Consider the following 16,368-nt stretch of genomic DNA (forward strand, 5'->3'; position numbering starts at 1 on the left):
CCCTGCCCTACACAGCCATCTCCTGCTTCTTCCATCTCAGGGCCACCCCAGGGAGATACAGAGCCAGCCAACGAGGGTTTCAGCGTTTAGCTGTTAGGGCTACTCCCTGGGATGGTTGCTGGAGTTGTTTTTCTCTATCACACTCCACCCTGATCTGTCAGGGTGATGCTCTGAAGGCCTTCAGAAGGCTTTGAGGGTTCACAGTCCCTGAGAGCAGGGGATGAGTTGTGGTGCTTTCCCCTGTGCAGGAGGGTCACGTTCCAGCTGCCTGTCCAAACCCACCCTGCAAATGAGCTGCAGGAGCCAGGAAGATGGGCAAAAGAAGCCCCAGGGCACAGTGGGGTTTGATCTACATTTCTCTCCTTGACTCTTGCTTTCTTGTCTTTCATCAAGGATACAGTCACACAATTGATTGGCAAACAGGGACAGTTTATTAACAGCTTGAGGAGAGAGTCTGGGGCCACAATTTCTCTCTCAGCGCTCCCTGATGTGGATGACTATGAAGTCTGTCAAATCAAAGGTAAGAGGAATGCCTCTTTGTTCAGGGTCTAGGATGTGGCTTGGGGGCCTTGAATTAGAAATGGATTCAGTGGCTTGGCAAGGCCATGGCTTTTACCCAAGTGTTCTGCTCAGGGCTGCTCCAGCAAGTGGCCTGGGCCTGGGCACGTGCAGCCTCTGTTGTAGGGCTGAGAATGCATTTGAGCAGCTTTGGCTGCTGGAGCTGAACCAGCCCCTTTTGCAAGATCCCTTTGGGCTTGAAGGTACAGATAGGGGATGCTTTTCAGCATCTTGACTGGGAAGGATGTTGCATCAATTGGGACTGAGAAGTATCTGCCAGACAATTGTGTCCCTGCTGCAGGCCAAAGCCATTCCAAGTGGGGTCTGGGGCTCTGAGCTGCTCACGGTGGTTGGATATCAGGGTCAATCTGTTCCAACTGAACTTGTTGATGCAGCACAGGAGGCTTCTGGCAGCTGGGTTGCTTCCCATGGCAGAGCTGGAGGTGTCCTCAGCCTACCTGTGTGATGACCTTGGGTGGGATTTTTGTCTTCCCGGCCTCTCCCATCAAGTGGACAGAGCGCTGAGCCTGATTGGCAGCAGGTTCCAGCACCTGTGTCTGGACAACAAACACTGTGCTCGTTTCTGCTGGGAAAAGGTTATGTTCTAGAAGGATGTAGGAAGGGGTACAGCATGGGCAGCTGACCCAGGCTGGCCTGCAGGTGTTGGATCCCATCCTGACATGGTGCCCAGCACATGTGTGCAGTTGTGTTGAGTCCCGGCTGATGAGTAACAGTGTCACTCACCATTCCCTTTGTACATCCCCTCGTGCATTGTTAGAACTGTTTCTCCTTCCCTTGTTCCTTGTTATTGTTCCATTAAACTGTTCTGGTGGCAACCTCTGGGAGCTTTTGGGTGTTTCCCCTTGTGTCTGGTTCCAGCAGTGAGCCGGCAGCCTCCTGGCTCTTTGTCCCTGGCTGAGCTTCCCCAGCCAGCCCTTGGCACAACCAGCTCTGAGCCAGAGGCGTCCCTGTGGGTGCAGAGGTGCAGCCGTCAGCTGCTCCCACGAGTCAGAGGCAGCCTGAGCTGGAACCTTCCCTAACTGATTCACGATGGTGTCTTCCCCAACAGCCCCCTTTCTTAAGCCCTTTGCAGAGTCCTTTTCCCTCCCAGGTGGGGCTGGAGTGACTCTGGGCACACAGACCTTCATCAGGAGTGCTGGGAAATGCTCTGGCTTTGCTTGCCAAGGTGTAGGGTAAGGAGAATGCAGAGCACACGCTCAGTGAGGGCTGGTGGCACCTGGGAGGTGCCACCACTCGTCTCTTGTTGTTGTTTATTCCCTTTGTGTACTCTCTCATTTATGGTTATACCTGTTGTCATTTTCACTTCTTCTGTTCTATTAAACTGTTCTGATTGCAACCTCTGGGAGCTTTTGGGTGTTTTCCCTTGTGTCTGGTTCCAGCAGTGAGCCAGCACCCTCCTGGCTCTTTGTCCCCGGCTGAGCAAAACCAGGACATCTACCCTGTCCGTCCCCCTGCTCCAGTGACACGTCCTTCTGTCCTTAGGGCTGCAAAGTCCCAGCTGCCTCCATCACTCTCTGCAGAGAAAAGCAAGAGGAGAAAGTCTTGCCAAGCCCAGCTGTAGTTTCTCTTGGCTATATCCTACAACTCTGTCCATGTGCTGCAAACTAAAGCCCAACATTGGACAAGAAAAACACTGGCAACAAGGGAAACTTTACAGAAGCTTTTGGCTCCCAACTGCCCTGTGTAGGGAGCCCTGGTTTGGGGCTGTCCTGGTTGGGGCTGGGTTGGTGCACCCCATCCTGACGTCATGCCCAGGAGAGAGGTGAGGAGCTGCCGGGGGGGCACGTTGAGTCCTGTCCTTGTGTGAGCTGACACGGGCAGCACGCAGGAACAGCCACAGAGCCATGGATCAACTGCCAAGAGTCAAGTTACTCTCGGGAGCTTTCAGCAGCTCAGACAAATGATCACCTTCCGGATCGTGCTCTGCTGCTGACAGCCCTGTCTCCTGGGATCTTTCCAGTGTACTGGAGTATGTCAGAGTCAGTTGGTCTGCTCAGCCCAGACTCAAAAAAAAGGCTGCCCTGGGACCCCTCTACAGGAGAAAGACACCTGAGGCTGGGGACTTTCTTTTGTCCCTCAGGATCTACTCTCTCTCTTTCTCGGCTGCAGACTGGCTTTTTCAGTCTGGGCTGAGCAGTCTCGGTGCATGCAATTGAGCAGAGTTCCCACAGCAAAAGGGCCTGGAAGGCAGAACTTTGCTGGCTGGAGAGGATTTGGATGCTGGCACAAATGATGACTTGCCAGCTTGGCAGAGACCGTGGGCCTTGGTGCGAGCTGAGCTGTGTCCATAGGGGCAGGGTGCTCCCCTCCAGCTTGAGAGGTCTAGCAGGGAAGCTGGGGCTCTGTGGTGAGGACACCCTGGGTCTGCCTGGGCTGTCCTGCAGGCAGCAGCAGAGGCCAGGAATGGCCCAGCTCAGCACACTCCGGGCCCATGGGATGGACACCTTGTGACTGGGCTTGTGGTGCCAGCTTTGACATGAACAAACCATTCTTCAAAGCTGGCCATGGTCAGGGAATCATCGAATCACAGAATCACAGAATGGTGGGGTTGGAAGGGAGCTTTAGAGATCATCTAGTCCAACCCCCCTGCTAAAGCAGGTCCTTCTCCGTCAGGTCCCACAGGAACGTGTCCATGTAGGTTCTGAGAGCTCCAAGGAAGGAGCCTCCACACCGTCCCTGGGCAGCCTGGGCCAGGGCTCCCTCACCTCACAGGGAAACATTTCTGTTCTTATGTTTCAATGGAACTTTTGTTGTTCCAGCTTCTTTCCATGACCCCTTGTCCTGTCACTGCATACAAAGGGAAAAAGAGACACCCCAGCCTCCTGACACCCACCATTTAGACATTTGTAACTATCAATGAGATCCCCCCTCAGTCTCCTCCAGACTCAACAGCCCCACGTCAGAAGAAAGCCCCCAGCCACAGCTCTCCTACTCCTATAGAGAGGTCCCAGGGGAGCCTGTCAGACAGCAAAGTTCTCCCTTCCTCCCTTCCTGGCCCCTTTGCTCTGGGAGCTCTCCTCACTTGTGTGCAGTGAGTCTGCTCAGCCCAGACTGCAAAAAGCCAGGGTGTAGCAGAGAGAGATTCAGTCAACAGCGGGCACGGAGAAAAACAAGAGAGCCCACAGCCTCAGGTTTCCTGCCACTTGAGAGTGGGGCCCCATGGACCCTGCCAGCCAGCAAGGTTCTGCCATCCTCCATCTTTTGGGGTGGGAGTTCTGTGACATTTTTGCAGGCAGCCTTCTCAGCCAACAGGGTGCAGCCCCAAGAGATGCAAGGAACAGAGAGCACTGAGGGACAGAAGAAAGCCCCAGCTCCAAGTTTCCTACCCTTTAGAGAGGTCCCAGGGGAGCCTGTCAGCCAGCAAAGTTCTACCTTCCCAGCTCTTGTGATGTGGGAGCTATGACAGAATCACAGAGTGGTAGAGGTTGGAAGGGACCTCTAGAGATCATCTGGGCAACCCCGCTGCCAAAGGTCCCAACTAGATCAGGTCACACAGGAACATGTCCAGGCCGGGCCTGAGAACCTGCAGAGCAGGAGCCTCCACACCCTCCCGGGGCAGCCTGTGCCAGGGCTCCCTCCCCCTTCCTCTAAAGCAGCTTTTCCTTCACCGAAACTTCTTCTGTTCCAGCCATTGTCCATCGCCCCTGGTGCTCTCACTGGGCACTGCCATCCCGCCCCATCCCCTTGCCATGCAACTGTCAAAGCCCCAAAGTGCCGAGCAGCTGGCTTCAATCTTCTTCCCTACGGCGTGTCCCCCCTGGCCAAGCCCCAGTGCCAGGGACCCCCAGCCCAGGGCTGCGTCACGGGCTCGTCTTTATTGCAGGAGCCGTGGCGGCGCCGCTGCGGAGGCACAGCTGGCCCTGCCGTCTCTCTCGGCTCGGCCCTGCGGGCTCTCTTGGCTCGGCGTGGGCCCCGGGAGCGGCGGCTCCTGCTGCGGCTCCTGCTGCGGCTCCTGCTGCGGCTCCTGCTGCGCGCTCTGCGGCGCCGGGCCCGGGCCATGCTGCCGCTGCCCGAGCGTGCTGCTCAGCCGCTGCCCGCGCTGCCGGCTCCCTGCCCCCGGCCCGCTTTTACAGGGCTGCTGGGGCCGGGCCCTTGGTGACAGCGCCACCTTCTCTGGCCCATCCACGCTCTCGGGCACCTTCTCTCAGCACTGACGTCACCAGGGCTGCACCCGCCGGGCTGCGCGTGGGCTCCAGCGCAACGATGGTGCTGACCACAGGGCATCCTACAGGGATCAAAGGGAAAAAACCCTGAAACAGGAACAGAAAGGGTTGTGCAGGGCACCCGTGTTTTCTTTCTAAGCTGCTCAGGCGAGACTGAAAAAGCCCGGGTGCAGCCAAGAGAGATTCAGGCGACAGGGTGGACACTGAGGGACACCCGAAAGGCCCCAGCCCCCGGTTTTGCCCTGGCTGGCTGCCTGGTGCCCATCAAATTGTTCCATCACTCCCTGTGCAGTGATGACTGGAAGGAATTGAGGAAGCATGTTGAAATTACACTTTTGTGGCAGAGATGGCATTGTATCGGTGGGACACACGGCGGTGTCAGGCTCCTTTCTTTGTGGCTGAGCAGCTGGTTGAGGGTATCTGGGACGTGCCACTGTATCTGGGAGCTGCAAGAAAGCACGCAGGCAGAGCTTGCCTGCTTTCCTACCAGCTGTCCTGTGGGAGCTATATCCAGAGGCATGAATTTTGCTTGCTTAGGTCACACTGAAAATACAGACTGCTCTTACTCAGACACATGTCACTGCATCTGGCAAAAGCGCACTGGTAGACCTTGATTACACTTGTGTGCAGGTCCCTGTGTAGCCTATTAGCCAGCGCTGATCTACCTTCCTAGCAGCTTTCCTGTGGGAGCTATCTCCAGAGGAGTACATTTTGCCAGCTCGGATCCTACTGAAACTACAGGCTGCTGCTGCTCAGAAACATGCCACTGCATCTGGAAGCTACATAAAAGCACGTTGGCACACCTTACCTACAGTGGTGGGTAGGTCCCTGGGTAGCCTATCAGCCAGCACTCTGCTACCTTCCTAGCAATTTTACTGTGGGATCTCTCTGTAGAGGCGTGCCATTTTGTCTGCCCAGATCCAACTCAAAATACAGGCAGCTGCTGCTCAGAGACATGCCACTGCATCTGGCAGCTATAAGAAAGCACACAGGCAGACCTTGCTGACACTGGTAGGTAGGTCCCCACCTAGCCTATCAGCCAGTTCTGTGGTACATTCCTAGCAGCTTTCTTGTAGGAGCTCTTTCCAATCCTGTGCTCTTTGCCTACTCAGCTCCTATTGAAAATACAGGCTGTTTCTGCTCAGAGACATGTCACTGCATCTGGGAGCTACAAGAAAGCACATAAGCAGACCTTTGCTGACACTGCTAGGTAGGTCCCCATGTAGCCTATCAGGCAGTATCGTGGTACCTTCCTAACAACTTTCCTGTAGGAGCTATTTCCAATTCTGTGCATTTTGCCTGCTTGGTCTCTACTGAAAATACAGGCTGCTGTTAGAAGTTATGCCACTGCATCTGGGAACTACAAGAAAGCACATAGTCAGACCTTATCTGCACTGGTAGGTAGGTCCCCGTGTAGCCTATCAGCCAGTACTGTGCTACCTTCGTAACAGCTTTCCTGTGGGAGCTATCTCCAGAGGCAGGCAATTTGCCTGCTCAGCTGCTATTGAAAATACAGGCTGCTGCTGCTCAGACACATGCCACTGCATCTGGGAGCAACATAGAAACACGTGCTGTGCTGTGACACTGCCCAGGTGCAGTTCCCAGATGTGCTGTAATGTAACAGAGAACTGTTGCAGTGCCTAGATGTGCTGTGATGTCACAGAGCCCCATTGCAGTGCTCAGATGTGCTATGTCACACAGACCTGTTGCAGTGCCTAGATGTACTGTGACGTTACAGAGCCCCGTTGCAATGCCCAGATGTTCTTTGATATCACATAGCACTGTAGTAGTGTCCAGATGTGTTGTGACGTAACAAAGTCCCTCTGCAATGCCCACATGTGCTGCAATGACACATAGCCCTGCTGCAGTGCCCAGAGAAGTTATTTCACAGAGCACTGATTGAGAACCAAGATGTGCTGTAATGTCACAGAGCCCCGTTGCAGTTCCCAGATGTGCTGTGATGTCACAGAGCACTGTAGTAGTGTCCAGATGTGTTGTGATGTAACAAAGTCCCTCTGCAACGCCCACATGTGCTGCAATGACACATAGCCCTGCTGCAGTGCCCAGAGGAGAGGTTATTTCACAGAGCACTGATTGAGAACCAAGATGTGCTGTAATGTCACAGAGCCCCATTGCAGTTCCCAGATGTGCTGTGACGTCACACAGGTCCGTTGCAGTGCCCAGATGTGCTGTGATGTCTCAGAGCACTGTTTCAGTTCCCACATGTGCTGTGATGTCACACAGCCCCATAGCAGTGCATAAGTTTTCTGTGATGTCACAGAGCCACCTAGATGCGCTGTGGTGTCAGTGTCCCGCTGCAATGCCCAAATGGGCTGGTCACACAGCCTGCATGCAGTGCCCAGATGTGCTGTGATGTCACATAGCCCCACTGCAAAGCCCAGATATGCTGGCTGTCACAGAGAACTGTTGCAGTGCCCAAGTGTGCTGTTGTTTCACAGAGCACCAATTGAGTGCCCAGATATGCTGTAATGTCACCGAGCACTGTTACAGTGCCCAGTTGTGATGTGATTTTGTAGAGCAGTGTTGCAGTGCCCAGATGCACTGTGATGTCACAGAGAACTGTTGCAGTGCCCACATGTGCTGTAATTTGACACAGTCCCTCTGCAATGTCCACATGTTCTATGTCACATGGCCCCGTTGCAGTGCCTAGATGTGCTATGATGTCACAGAGCCCCCTTGCAATGCTCAGATGTCTTGTGATGTCACAGAGCACTCTTGCAGTGCCCAGATGTGCTATGATGTCACACAGTTCCATTGCAATTCCTAGATGTGCTGTAATGTCACACAGCCCCAGTGAAGTTCCTAGATGTGCTGTGATGTTTCACAGCCCTGTTGCAGTGCCCAGATGTGCTTCGATGTCACAGGGAGCTGTGGCAGTGCTAGATGTGCCACAGTGTCACAGAGTTTCACTGCAATGCCCAAATGTGCTGGGATGTCACATATCTCAGATGCAGTTCCCACATGTGCTGTGATCCCACATAGCCCTGTTGCAGTGCCCAGATGTGCTGTGATGTCACACAGCCCCATTGCAAAGCCCAGATATTCTGTGATGTCATAGAGCACTGTTGCAGTTCCCAGATGTGCTCTGATGTCACATAGCCTGGATATAGCTTACAGATGTGCTGTGATGTGACACTGCCCCTCAGCAATGACCACATGTGCTGTGATGTCACATCACTCCATTGAAGTGCCAAGATGTGCTTTCATGTCACAGAGCACTGTTGCAGTGCCCAGATGTGCTGTGATGTCACACAGCTCTGTTATAGTGCCTAGATGTACTGTGATGTCCAGAGAGCCCCTTGGTATGCCCAGATGTTTTGTGCTGTCACGAAGCACTGTTGCAGTGTCCAGGTGTGCTGTGGTGTCACAGAGAACTGTTGCAGTGCTCACATGAGCGGTGGTGTCATAGAGCACTGTAGCAGTGCCCAGATGTGATGTGATGTGATGTGATGTGACACAGCCCCTTTGTAATGCTCACATGTGCTGTGATGTCACACAGACCCGTTGCAGTGCTCAGATGGGCTGTGTTGTCACAGAGCATTGTTGCAGTGCCCAAATATACTGTGATGTCACAGAGCACTCTTGCAGTGCCTAGATGTGCTATTTTGTCATAGAGTCCCACTGCAGTTCCCAGATGTGCTGTGATGTCACATGGCCCTGTTTCAGTGCCCACATGTGCTCTGATGTCACAGAGCACTGCAGCAGTGCCCAGGTGGGCTGTGATGTCTCAGAGCACTGTTGCAGTGGCCATATGAGCTGTGATGTCACACAGCCCCGTTGCAGTGTTCAGATGTGCTGTGATGTCATAGACAATTGTTGCAGTTCCCAGATGTGCTGTACTGTCTCAGAGCACTGTTGCACTTGCCAGATGTGCTGTGATGTTAACACAGCCCTGTTGCAATGTCCGGATGTGCAGTGTTGTAAAGATGCAGGTAATGCTCATCCAAAGATGTAGAGAACCTAGGAAATGCAGGTACAAAGACCAACATGGGCAAGAGTAACCAGCAAGGTTGACTCTAAGCTGCCCTTCCTTTGCTAGCTACTTCCTTATATGGTGCTCTGTCCATGTGATCACACAGGGCTTAATTGATTAACACACAGCACTTGTTCCTAATAATTGGGAGTAGCTTGCCAGCTCCATCAACTTGTCCCTGCCATCTTTATTCACACTGAGGAAGTATCTGGCTGGTCCAAGTCATTTTCATATCCACAGTTCCCCTGTTTCCCTTTTTGGACCAGCCAGCCTTTACCAACACATTTCAGAATCAAAAGTACATCAAGAAAACAGAATTATTTTTACCCATGGCTATGAGTTTACAACAAAAGATCAATAACAGCTACATGGCTGAATAATAGAACATAAAAGTCCACTTTATAAACTCAAAATGAACACAATCTAGTCCGTGTTGCTGGAAGGAACTCGTGCTGGCGAGAAAGGGTGAGCTTCCTGCACCTCAACTGATGTTTTTCACTTTTCAATTGCAGTTTCAGATGTTTTTTAGCATGCTTATTAGGCTGTGGGAAATATCTTCTTCATCTATGCACACACACTGCTTTTGCTCCCGTGTTCCCATTGGCAGTCTTGTTCTTTAGTTCTCCTGATGAGATACAGATTGCTTGAGGAATTTGCAACAACATGCATGGCGCCACAGTTCACAGGTTTTACATTTGATGAGGTGTCGGATTGAGGGTGGATCAATTGGTTTTTTCCTCAGGGTTGCTTTTTCCATTGTTCTTACAGCCATGCAGTCCTTTTGGTTGATATGGCTCGATCTACTTTGCTGGAATCCACCGTGGACCTTCATCTGAAACAACACAAGCGCAGCCTCTTCCCCATGTTAACAGATCCTCAGGTCCTTGTCACTGTCCAGCAGTGGGGTTCTTATGCCAAACATTACGTTTATTAGTAAAATACAGATCCCAGCTCATTTGGGCAAAGTGTGTTAATGCCGGTGGTTCATTCTGGTTTGACACAATTCTTAGATGATTCATCATATAAACGGCCTTCACTAGTCTGTCTTGAGCGCTCCTCTTCCCCCATTTTTTTGTTTCTCTATCAGCCCCTTTAGAGCTTGGTGAGTACGTTCGATCGTGGCTTGACCAGCAGAGTTCCCTGGGATCCCAGTAGTGTGTTTGACACCCCATAAGTTCAGAAACTCACATGTTCTACTGGCTCTATATCCCCAGCCATTGTCAGTTTCTGTCTCTCAGGGAATGCCAAGGACTGCGAAACATCTCCTCCAATGTCTTATCTCGAGCACTGTCCCTCGTTAGGGCTATGGCCCAAACCAACGCTGAAAAGGTATCAATGTAGTTGTTTAAAGTGTCCAAAAGGAACATAGACTGTGATATCAGGCTGCCATATTCCTAATGGCGCCAGACTCCTGGGATTGACTCCTATACTTAGGCAGATTTGATTCTGGCATGCAGGGCATGTGGAAACAATACTCTGAGCATCTGATTACGGTCGGGCCAAACTGCTTTGCCAGCATCTTTGCACCTTGATGAAAAAAGTCATGTGAACTACAGGCTGAAGAAAATCTGTCAATCATCAGCCCCATAGGTATCAATAAAGAGCTGCAACTATCTTATCAACAATTTTGTTGCCTTTTGATAACCCACCTTTTAATCCCGAATGGCTTTGAATATGTCCAATATAATAGGCAGTTCGACGTTCATCTATCCAATGCCAGAGCCATACGAACAAGTTATACAGATTCTGATTAGAGATTTCTTTCAGTAATGGTCACTCTAAACAAGTGACGGCATCAACCACATATAGTGAGTCCGAGATGATGTTTAATGGGACGTCTGGCCACTTCTCTAAAGCTGTAACCACAGCCACTAACTCCAACAGTTGGACTGAGCTGCCTGGGGAGTGAACAGTTCGGTTTTGCCATTGTCCATTCTCCCACCAAACCACTCCTGCTTTGGCTTGTGCCTTACTTGTGTCAGTGAACACAGTCAGGCCGGTAACATGTGCTGTTGATCTCACTGGCCCATCTTCCATTTGAAATTTAACAGAAAACAATTTATGGGCCGGATAATGATTATTTGTAGTCCCTGGATGAGACAACAAGGCCACTGTAATTCATCAGACTGCTGCAGTGCCCAGGTCAAGAACTCATCTGTGAGAGGAACGAAAATGATGTCTGCCTCAATCCCTGCTGTTGCCAGCAGACGTTTCCTGCCCTTAACTATTATTTTCACAATGGCCTCTGGTCTCGTGGTGATTGTTTTTGGCAAATTCTATGGCAAAAACATCTGCTCCAGGATGCTCAATGGGTCTCTCGCTCCTGAATCCCATTGCATCAAGAGTGCCATTCCATGCTGGTTTGGACTGATCACAGCAATGTTAATAGACAAGTTGGGACATATCAGTGACTGTAGTTGTTGACTATTTTGTTTCCTATTTTTTCTATCACCTGTTTTTGCTCCCGGCACAGTTTCCGCGCACTGTCAGCCTCTACCGGCCCTAAAGCAAAGGCGTTAGTGGCACAAGACCCTCATTCGTGACACCACATGTGGTTCATGCCCATTGGATATCACCTGTCAGCTTCTGAACGTCTGTTAAATGAGCAATTTCTGTTTTAATTGCCACCTTCTGAGGATAAATGCATGCCCTGGTGATAATATGACCTAAATATTTCCAAGAGGCGTGTACTTGTAGTTTTCTTGTACTTGTACTCTTGTACCTTACTTGTAGCGATCACTGACCCGGAGATGCCCAACTGTTGCTTCACTTCTCCCTGTATTTGATGCTGATCCAGATCTTTTCCTGCAGTTAGTATGTCATCCATATACTGGTAAAATAAGACAGAAGGGTATTGTTTGCGTAGTGGTGCCAGGTCCCAGGCAACATATGTTTCACAAATAGTTGGAGAGTTCATCATTCCCAGAGGTAAAACTGCCCATTGGTACCATTTTGCCAGTTCTTGTTTGTTAATAGATGGTTGTGTAAAGGCAAACTTCTCACTGCTGTCCTCACGTAGAGGAATTGTGAGAAAACAATCCTTTAGGACGATGACTAATAGGGGCCACTCTTCCAGAATCACTGCAGGAAAGGGTAATCCTGGCTGTGAAGCACCCATTTCCTGCATTACTGCATCAACAGCTCTTAAATCATGTCACAATTATAATTTTCCTGATTTTTTAGGGATAGTAAAAATCGGTGTGTTCCAGGGACCAGTAGATGGCTTAATATGTCCTTTTTCTTACTTAATATATCCTTTTTCTAACTTAATATGTCCTTTTTCTAATTCATGAACTCATGAATCTGGGCAGGCTTGTCTTTACTCAGCTGCCATTGATCAACCCGAATTGGTTTGTCTGTGAGCCAGGTTAACTTTGGGATTGGTTGCTCATCAATAGCCACCACTAAACATTTCCATCTATCAAATGAAAGCCCATTTGGCTTAAGGTGTCTCTACCCAAAAGCCAGACTGAAGTGTTGATCACACAGGGTCTAATTTGCACACATCTATTTTCTTCACCCTGTATCCATACCAAAATTAGGTCTCTGCTAGGTTTGGTCATCTGTGTGCCTCCTACTCCAACAACAGGGGTCTCTTAAAGTCCCTAAAGGCCAGCTTTCTGGCCAGTAGGATAACGGAACAACGGTTGCGTCTGCTCCTGTATCCAGTAACGCATTTGTTCACCGTTTGAATGTTGTAATACGGCCGTCTGCGTGGCCTTTGCCTGCGAAAGTGGCATTGCCAGTCTTACTTCAGGTATACTGGTGGATCCAAAACCACCATCTCGATGCTCTCCAACACCTGTGAGTGGAACTTTAGCCGGGAAGGGAACTAGCTGAGCTATCCTAGTTCCTTTATGTGTATAAACTGGTGGCTGCCAAACTTTAACCATGATTCCAATATTTCCTCGATAATCTGCATCAATAACACCGGGGAGCATGAAAACACCTTGTCAAGAGGCCAATGACCATCCTAACAGCAGAGCACTTAAGCCATAACCCATGGGTCCATGAGCATTGGATGGGATAACTGTTACATCTGTAGATGGTTACATCTACTGCTGTTTCCACATCCACTCCTGCGCTTCCTGCAGTGGCTGATCTGAGGCCATCCAGGCAGCCACTGGTGTCAAAGGGCATTTCTGTGTCATCGCATTCGCCCTTTCTGCGCTTGTTGATCCATTTCCCTTTGGCGTGTTGTGTCTGGCCACTCGAGAGCAGCACTCAGTGGCTCTATGTCCAAACTTGCCATGGTTATAGAAATTGCCATTGAATCTGCCATTGGACCTTGGTATTCTAGTCGAGTTCTTTGTCCATACCAGTGGTCTAGAAGGACATTGGTTTTTCACATGTCCCAATTTTCCACAATTGAAGCATTTCAGCCTCCAATTTCCTTTGTCCTGTCGAACTAATGGTTTTAATGCCGTTGCCATAGCTTCAGCTAGATGTACCAATGATCCTACTCGAGGGCAGGCTTCTATCACGTCCACCAAAGTTGCAGTCCACAAGAGGGCCTGCAGGATCTTCTTACAATCATGATGAGCATTAGTAACTGCCAAGTGCAGTCCCATTTCAGCTTTTACTTCAGCCAACATATTTGGAATGTGACCCAGAGCTGCTCTTAAACGGTCTAAAAAAAGTCATAAAATGTTCATCAGGCTTTTGTATGATGGTTGTGTATGAGGGTACTGGCACCCCCATGTCAGGGACGGCCTTAAACGCCCGATGAGCCAGTGTCTGCGTTTGTTGTAAAATAGCTCCATGCGGTCGAGCTTGTACCCGAGGGTCAGCAAACGGTCCTTTTCCCAACATCATATCAGCTGTGACCATTCGTCACGGATCTCCCTGCTGTGAATCCATATTTTCTACTACTGCCACATCTACTCTTTCCCATTCAGACTCCCACAGTAATACCTGAGTGGGCTTCAGGAAGGTTTCTGCTAGCTTCTGGCAGTCAAATGGAGTCAGTAATCTGCTGGTGAAAATGTGATCTAACAATGTTTGGACACGGTTTGAATATGGTTGGTCAAACCATATTGCATCACGGCTTTCTGGCCTTCCCTTACCAACTTCCAATCCAAAGGTGCCCATTGTCGTTGCACAGGATTATTACCTATTGTTATTACTAGAAAGGCTTGTGGGAATGAATTCTCCTTCAATTACTGCATCACGTATGAGGCCTCTCCATTTCTTAGCCAGATCATAGTCATCCGGCCGGGGGTCTCTGACCACCTGTGGGGGTGCAACTTTAACCTCTGGTTTGGTTAATTTGTTAAGACACGTCAACAGTTGATTAGTTGTTACTTTTGGGTTGTCTATCAATTCATCTAGGCAGGTCAACATCTGTTTCATCTCTTCCCCATGTCTTATCAATTCCTTCAGCAAAAGCTCTCTATGTTGATCTTCCCCTTCACTAGATGTTGGGGGTGATGACAGAAGAGGAATACACTCAGGGATTGATGAGCTCAGGGGCAATGGCAGATCTGTAGTGTCATGGGCAAACTGTAACTTTCTGGCAGGTGCTCCCTCAGGCATGGCGGCAGGATGGGATGGGGCAGAACAGGGAAGGGTGGGTGGGAGGGGAGGAGAAACAGTACACACATTTGGCTCCTGGGACAGTGACCTAGGGGGTTCTGGGAGGGGTGGGCTCCATACTTTCCTCCTCTAGAGGTGCAGCCAATGGTACTACAACGTTATCACCTCCAAAGAACCTCTTGGAATTTTCTTCTAAAGGTGGAGTCGATGGTACGATAAAGTCATCACCTCGAAAGAACCTCTGAGTGTCTACTGGGAACGCAGATGGTACAGCATTTTCTGCTTTCATGGCAGCAGCTGCAGCACGCTCAGCTTCTAGCTGTTGTAGAATGGATGATACCAGTTTACACAGGCCAATGGCATCATTCAACGAGTCTCCCAGCTTTTCCCAATGTCCCATTTCATATACGTCCTGTGGGGAGGTGAAGAAACCTACATCCCGTCCCCATCTTACAAATCTTCGCAAAATCTCACTTTCATAGTTTAATCCTTTCTCAGAAAGAACATGCTGTCAATTGAGTTTTGCGCTCACTTCTCACCTTCCCCTGCACACAGGGGCTTTGGGAGAAGCTCTGCCCAGATCAATCCCCCGGCCACACCATGAACCGCTGCAGCAGCCCCCGGGCAGCACTCAGCCTCCAAACCCCTGACACCGAGCCCCCCACAGGCACAGAGCAGAGCTGCTCCAGCACCACAGCAGTGAAGTTTCTCCTCCTGTAACAGTGGCACTTCTTGTGTTCCAGCCTGTGCCCATCATCCCTTGTCCTGCCACTTTCACAAAACAAAGCCTGGCCCCATCCTCTGGACACCCACCCTTTAGCCATTTATCACCACTGATACGGTCCTTTGTCAGCCTCCTGTTCTCCAGGCTAAACAGCCCCAGGTCCCACAGTCTTTCATCCTCACAGAGATGTTCAGTCCCCTCAGCTTCGAGCTGGCACAGACACTGCACATTTTGATTGTTATGAAGTCAAAAGGCAGAATATCTAACAAAAATGGTCACACGTGCTCATGGGGCAAAAATATGGGAAACAGGAGGATGTCTGAACCCGCCATCTGTTAGTTAAGAGCCCCTGATTCAGGAGCTGTTACAGAAGATTCATCTGCCAAAACTAGTGGGGAACCCCATCAGAGTAGAATCCAGAAGGCAATAAATTGGCTGAGCTTCTGAAAGCTCAAAAGGGCCAGGAGGGACAGCAGATTAGTCCTTTGCATCAAGTAATCACCCACAAAATTATTGGCCAATAGCTTTTTCAAAATAACTGGGGTATCTTTGAATCATCAGAGGGATGTTTTCGAGGTGGCCAAAGGCCTTTCCCTGCTGCACCAACAAAGCCAGGGAAGTGAGTAAAATCCTGTTAATTATCCCGAGGTTTGTTGTTCTTTAGGCAATATCCTGAGACAGAGGAACACATCTGGTTGCTAAAGTTATACAAGTAAGCAGAGGTTTAGCTACAAGGTAAGAACCCCGCACCCCCAGCAAGTCACAAGCAAGCGGGACAAAGAAAACATGAACTATACAATTAAATGACAAATGGGAACACTCCATCAGGAAACAGCTGTGACTGGAGCACAAGCACTACCTTGGACAGGACAGAATTAGAATGCAACGCCACGGTATAAACAGTCATCTAAACTCTGTATGAGTTCTTATAGGAAAAGCCCTCCCAGCCCCACACCTGCCAGGGACAAACTGTGCTAGAAAGAGCCTGGAAAAGCTACAAAATACCCAGCAACAGGTACAGGATCTACATCCCACGGAATAGGATACACCCACACAACCCTACTGGCCTGGATCTCTGTGAAGCTGTAACACACAGAACCTTTGCCAGAGAGGTGAAAAGGAGTATTCCAAATTCTCAGCACTATGTGTGGAGCCAAAGTCCCCAGCCTCGTGGAAATTGTTGTGCTTTAGGCCCATCCAGGGGTAAAAGACCACGGTTAGACTGAGTACCACAGACCTGGAGACTCCCGAAGGACAGAGAGGGCTTAACTGCCACTTATGGTCTGGGATAAAGCAGGGCAGGCTACTCAGCCTGGGGAACAACAGGGAACTTGATTGAATCCGCCTCCAATCAAAACATAACAAACAGAAAT

This window comes from Colius striatus, chromosome 10 (assembly GCF_028858725.1).
Source record: "Colius striatus isolate bColStr4 chromosome 10, bColStr4.1.hap1, whole genome shotgun sequence".
Taxonomy (NCBI): Eukaryota; Metazoa; Chordata; class Aves; order Coliiformes; family Coliidae; genus Colius; species Colius striatus.